The sequence below is a fragment of the Falco naumanni genome, chromosome 14 (genome assembly GCF_017639655.2).
Source record: "Falco naumanni isolate bFalNau1 chromosome 14, bFalNau1.pat, whole genome shotgun sequence".
Taxonomy (NCBI): Eukaryota; Metazoa; Chordata; class Aves; order Falconiformes; family Falconidae; genus Falco; species Falco naumanni.
Genome location: NC_054067.1, coordinates 3,142,093 through 3,148,249, shown reverse-complemented (window position 1 = coordinate 3,148,249; position 6,157 = coordinate 3,142,093). Strand labels below are relative to the sequence as shown.

Below are 6,157 nucleotides of genomic sequence, written 5' to 3'. Positions count from 1 at the left end.
GCCATGTGAGAGAGAGTGGTATTTGATGGAAAATTTTATAATTAGCAATTTTAATATGCCATTATCATGAACTGAGAAAAAAAACAGCTTTAGAATTTCCATTTTCTGCGCTAATGCATATGGGGTTATTTTTTCCTACACTTTGAAGGCCAAAAAGGTACTTAATATATTCGAAACTAGTATTTTCCCTGCACATTTTGTCTTTACCTGCTCTTCCTTCTTCAATAACTCCCTGGTGCTGTTGCGTTTATTTCCTCCCCCCACTATTTTCAGTATTTTCTCCGGTTCCAATCTTCTTTCCTTCCCTCTCTCTTTCTCTCTCTCCTTTTGATCCCAGTTTATTTACATAGTACCAGGTTATTGATACCTGTATGCATCAGTGCACAAACGGCGAGGGAGATGCAGAGAGGGGAAGAGGCCATAGACCTACAGTGGCCAGGAACAGGACTGCCCCTTCTGTCAAAGTGACCTAGCCAGGAGAACAAAGCTTATGCTATAGACACAGAAAGCTAACAGACGCGTTTTATAAACTTACACTGTTTAAAAGTAGTGTGGGACAAAAAAAAGAAAGAAAAACAAAATCTGTTTCTCAGGAGATGTAGCTGTAGAAGAATCTCCTTGGAGACAGACAGAAATCAATGCATGCTTCAGAGCTGGCACTCAGAGAAGATGACAGTAGCAGCTCAGCAGAAGAAGTAGAAGTTCTAGAAATGGGAATAACTCGCCACAGAGGAGAGCTGTGAATAGAATCATAAAATACATCTAATCTGGACTTTTTCCACACCGTCGTCCAAAGCACCATAAAATACTATGCTGCCAGTACTAAAATACTAAAATATTAAATGCTAAATTATTGTGGCATACTAATATTGTGTTAATCAGAGGGGTGCACATGGGTATAATCTGTTGTACAGCCACCAGTCCTTGCAGGAGCTGTGTAGTCACCAAACTAGGTCTTGCGAAGAAGGTCAGTGTGCTGAAAGATAGCACGTTATGTCCTAACATGTCTCAATATCCCTGATGGCAAAACAAAGATTAAAAAATGAAGACACCCCTGGCATATGGGGTGTTGGCATGAAGGCTAATTTGCTCATGTTTTCTCAACACTTTGAAAGCATCATCTGCCTAATAAGAGATATTGGATTGGGTACTTAATTTTTTCCTGTAAGAACCATACATTAGGGTGTAGTGTAGAAGCACAGAAATTTTACTGTGGAGGTATTACATACCTCATAAAATCAAGGCATTTCAGAGGCAATAAACTGGTATTAATTTAATCTATTTACTTCAAAATAGATAAATAGGGGAAGATGTAGTCAGAATGGACAAAAAAATTACATTTGCAAATGGATGTGAACTGTGAAATATAGGGCAGAATGAAAGTATGAACTGCAATAAACCAAGAGATTTTATAAAAAGCTATAAAAATTGATTCAAATTATTCCCATAGGCATATTAATTCAGGCCTTTTGAAGCATCAGTTTTTATCGCAGAATCCTCAAAGCCAAGGCTGATATTGTTCCTTATAAGCCCATTCTTATCCTGAATATGTTTGATTATGATTGCATTTAATCCTAATCAAGAAATAGTAACAAGCCATATACTTATTTATAGTCTGGTAAGAAGTAGAGTTGGCAACTTATGTGCTTACATGAAGCCAGCTTCACTGCGTGTCCAAGTGGAGGGAGCATTGCTAACAGGTAGTAGGTATGTTGCTCATAGGTTTGTGAAAGCACCCTGCTGAAGTCCCAGAAGAACTGTTAAGAAATCCCATTTATCACATGGATAGAAGATGGATCGAAGCTAAAAAAAAAAAATCTAAAGATAGGGTTGGAGTACACTCAACCCTTCAAGGGGAATGTTAAAATGAGGTATGAATTCAGTTACAAATCCCAGGAAATTCTTGGAAGGGAAAGGTCTGAATAAAAAGTTGGGGGCAGCCTGTATATGTGTGTCCTAACTCAGGATGATGAAAGGAAGATCAAAATAAGTTTCGTTTCTGGATCTTAGCCACAAAACTATGATATGGTCTGTCAGCTGGGACAGAATAATCTCAGGGCTGACCTAGAGCACAGCTAGGTATAGGCATGTCTTTAATATACTGCTTCATGCCTGCCTCTAAATATAGTAACTGTGTTGTTAACATATGAACTTGCATATGTTGTTTCTTCTGTCATTCGTACCTTCTATCTTGCACGAGGAATGGCTTCAAGGTATTTGGTAGACACTAAGACAGTTCCCTGGTGTGGGCATGGTATGATGGTCCTCGAGAAGGTCTTCCTGCTGTATTTTGCACTGCCTGGTGTGGTTTCCAGTTTTTACAAGCAGCTAAAAAGACCGGGCATATCTCTACTAAGCTTCACCAGACAGTTTTGGAGCTAGTAATAGGTGGTGATATGGAAGAGATATCTTTCTGTGGTTAAATTAGGTGGAAGCTCATTAGCATTCAGCAAGGCAGTGGAGATGGTGCCTGCATGCTGAGGGGTCCCAGCAAGTTTTTAACAATTGACAGCTAGTGAAACAGCAGAGGGTGTAAATCTTACTTACAAATAGGTTGGTTTAGTATGTGTATATAAGGAATTATTGCACTAAAAATGAGTAAACTTTGTCTGCACTATGCACTTTTTGTACTGTACTAAGAAATGATGTTCAGAGGTAAAAGGCAATACTGAAGAAAATGTTTAGATGGTTTTTTGTTGTTATTTTTGCCTGTAGCACAAATGGATTTGTCTTCCTATCTTTTCTGAATCGTCCCCGTCTCTGTGTTACCTTGCTTACCTTACGATAATATATTTTCTTCTCCTCAGGGGACTAGAAGTATTGACGTAAAATACAAAGCAGAAAGTTAAAAGTCTGACATATTGATGTTTATTACTGGCCATGCAGCATCAGCTAATTAGCAGCTTGAACTGTAGAAGTTTCAGCACTTGGTTAAAAACAAGCATCCAGAGAACAGAAACCCATTTCTGCAGCTGCTGCAAACGCTGAGGCAGCTGCTGTCCTGGGCAGGCTCCGGGCAGCATATGAGCCGGGAGCCACTGCCAGCTGCCCATCCTGCGACCGTGGGCCTGGCAGAGCATCGCCTCCATGTGTCCCCACCCTGGCTGCCATCTTACGAAGAACGTGACCGCCACAAAGAGGAGGAAAAGGACGTGAAATTGGGAACGTCCATTAGTCAGCTCACCCTGGAAGGAAAAGCAACACAGAACAAGTGACAGGAGCAAATAAAAGCTGGAAATTCTTTGTTCCTATAGAGAAGAAAGATATCCTCTAAAAATCCTATCTGGAGTTCTCAAACTGGTATACACAAGAGTCACAGCTCACTATAAAGTGCAAGAAGAGACAAAGAAATGATCGGGTACATTTCCCCTCCAGGAACCCCAGCAGAAAGAGTGGGGTCTCACTACTAGCTTTCTGTGCGTAACAGAGCCAGTACGGTCCCAGCTTCCCACAAGAAACATGCCCACGGGGAAATAAGCAGACGCGCTCTTGAAGCCGTGTTTACGTTCTGCCGAGTTTCCTGTGCATACATTAAACCCTGCACCTCCTGCAGTATAAGTCACGCCCAGAAAACCCAGCCTGCATAGCTACAGCAACCAGGTAGCGTTAGAACTGAGCCAGGTGGTTTGGGAAAGTCTGAAAGCCAAGCGGGACCTTACAAGCAGAAGCAGCCCTTGCTCCTTGCTACAGTAGAAGAGTCAAGTGCCAGAGATCCTCATACGCGTACATCTACAGAGAGGCTGTGGGGGCCTCAGAGTAAAATGCCACATCTCGGCCTTTGCTCATCCCATATAAGCAGCCACAGAGCTCAAGTCTCTGCACCTTTCTTAGCACAAGTGACAATTCCTGCTAGTGGCCCACGAGCATCTCGGGAGGCATTTTAGTGATTAGCCATTAAACCGACAGATCTTTAATAAATTAATGCACAGCAAAGTTAAGTTACTTAAACACAGTCAGAGTCAAGCAGCAGAGGGGACATAAACAAATGAGTGACAAAAGGCCAGCCTCTTACTGGGACTGTCAGTTGGCATTGCTTGCATATGAGTGGTAACCGATAACGGAGTAAGAAGCATCCTTTATTTCAGTCTGCTTTTAAATTGAGAAAGGAGTCATACAAGGATTTGAAAATGAGCAAGGGTTTTTGACCTTTTCTTTTTTCTTTTCAGTAAATATGTACAGATCAGTGCCAGGGTGTTACACTTTGATACCAGAGAAGAGAAGAGAGCAGATAATCTTCAAGAAATTGTGATTTTGGAAACCATCAGTTACAGTAAACTTTAGGGTAGCAACCCCAGGGTCTGCAATCTGTGCTTTCTCTTCTTTGCTTGCCCTCCTTAAGTGCGAGAGACCTGATACTTAAGACACCAATACAGATAAACGTGAAAAAAAGTATGCCTGGGCAGTTCAGGAAGCAACATAAAAGAAAACCACCCACCCACAATTAATGATTTCCTGTAATATGACTGAAATACGTAGGAGGAGTTCTTGGAACCACTTTAAAAGCATCAAATGTTGACAGCTAAGAATGTCTACTTAGAAGACAATTATTTCCATAATCAGTAGAAGATTGGGGTATTTTTTTAAGCACAAAAGAGATAGGGCCAGGCAACAGCAGCTGTATTTGGAGTTGGGAAGATTAACCACATTTACGTCCAAGAGCCTAACCTAAATCAAACGGTGTTTATCCCTTTGTAACACCTCTAGTTTCAGTGGCATGAATCATAATATATCCTAATGTGTATTAAAAAACCACCAGAACATTGTTGTGAACAGCATCCTGAGCTGTCTTTCAGTGAAGTGTGTCTTCCTTTGGATAACATTTGAGTTTTCTAGACTAAGTAACTTCTGGCAGTTTTCCAGAAATTCTGAGATACATACATGCAAGAACAGGGAAAGGATATAACTTCTTTGCCAGAAGCTAACTCTGCAATTTGAAATTCCTGAAGTCGGTTTGCTTCTCGCTTTGTACATTTCAGACATATAAACGGAGTTACATGCAAAACAAGGCACAGGAAAATACCTTACGGAAGAAATGCAGACCCTCCACTGACCAAAAGCAAAAAAAGTAACAAGAGTGACTAAACCCCACGAGACTCACAGGATATGCAGAAGTAACCAGATTTCACAACTTACTGTCCAATACTTAATGAAATACTTGAAGACTGTTGCAGCAATATACAAGCAATACAACAAAGAATAGGCTAAGAACAGTAGAAAGAATTTGTAGTTAGAAAATCCATTGCAGTTATTCACCCTAGAGAACAAAAGCAAAGTTGAAATCAGGATGTGTAAAGTACATGGTTGTAACACAAGGGGTACTAAAATATGGGGTGGGATGGGGTGTGTGGTTTATTCAGCCCCTTGATTACACAACACAGTTTCATCAATAAATAGCTCCCCTTAGTGGCCCGAATGCAATATAACTACAGCCTGTTTGCTTTTCACTTGAAGACTCCTTGCTATACCAAGTAAAAGGACAGTTCATAGTTTTGGAATCTGTTTTGAAGTTGGTACCACTGGTAAATTTTTAAAGGATTTAAAATTTTTGGAAAATACCAGAAGTAAAGGCCTGGAATTTATTTTAAAAAAGTCAAAATCATCATTTATTTTACCCTGCCTAGGTTAACCAGTTAATTTTCACTAGGTGGCATGCTTTCTAGGAACTGATACACTTCCAAGTGTGGGAACCGGAAACGCTTCAGGGCCCCAAAGAGCAGAAATGCGACTGCTGGTGCTGCCCCATGGGAGCACGCGCCGGTGCCTGCAGCAGGAGCAGAGGTACTTGGGTACCTTCCTGTGTAAAAAGGCACAGCCCCTTCACATCACTTCATGGTGACTCTACTCACTTCAGTGAAGAACTGTCCAGTAACTTACATGGCACAGACGGAACAATGGTGACAGTGATCTGCTGCGATGGAGAGACGGGACACAGCCTGACGCAAGTAAATATCAATTTATTGTATAGATACACGGGTATATATACTTTCAGAAGTCGCGCGTTTAAACAGATTGGTTCTTTTGAGCTAAGCATTGCATACTAAGCAGTCCCCGATTGGTGGTTAACTACCATCAATCAACAGCAAGGTGTTATCTTTCCTTGGTGCCATCCGTCCCCCACTCCCCTATGCTCCGTCAGCATGACTCATCATGTTAATTG

The 6,157-nt window shown here is 41.2% G+C and overlaps 1 long non-coding RNA gene across 1 annotated transcript; it reads right to left on the bottom strand.

Annotated features, from left to right (window-relative positions):
* Positions 1-2,845: 2,845 nt before the first annotated feature.
* On the bottom strand, positions 2,846-5,233 carry LOC121097666. Its single transcript, XR_005831029.1, has 2 exons — positions 5,134-5,233; positions 2,846-3,185 (listed from the first exon to the last, which is right to left on the bottom strand). It is a non-coding gene; the product is annotated as an uncharacterized LOC121097666 (long non-coding RNA).
* Positions 5,234-6,157: the final 924 nt, after the last annotated feature.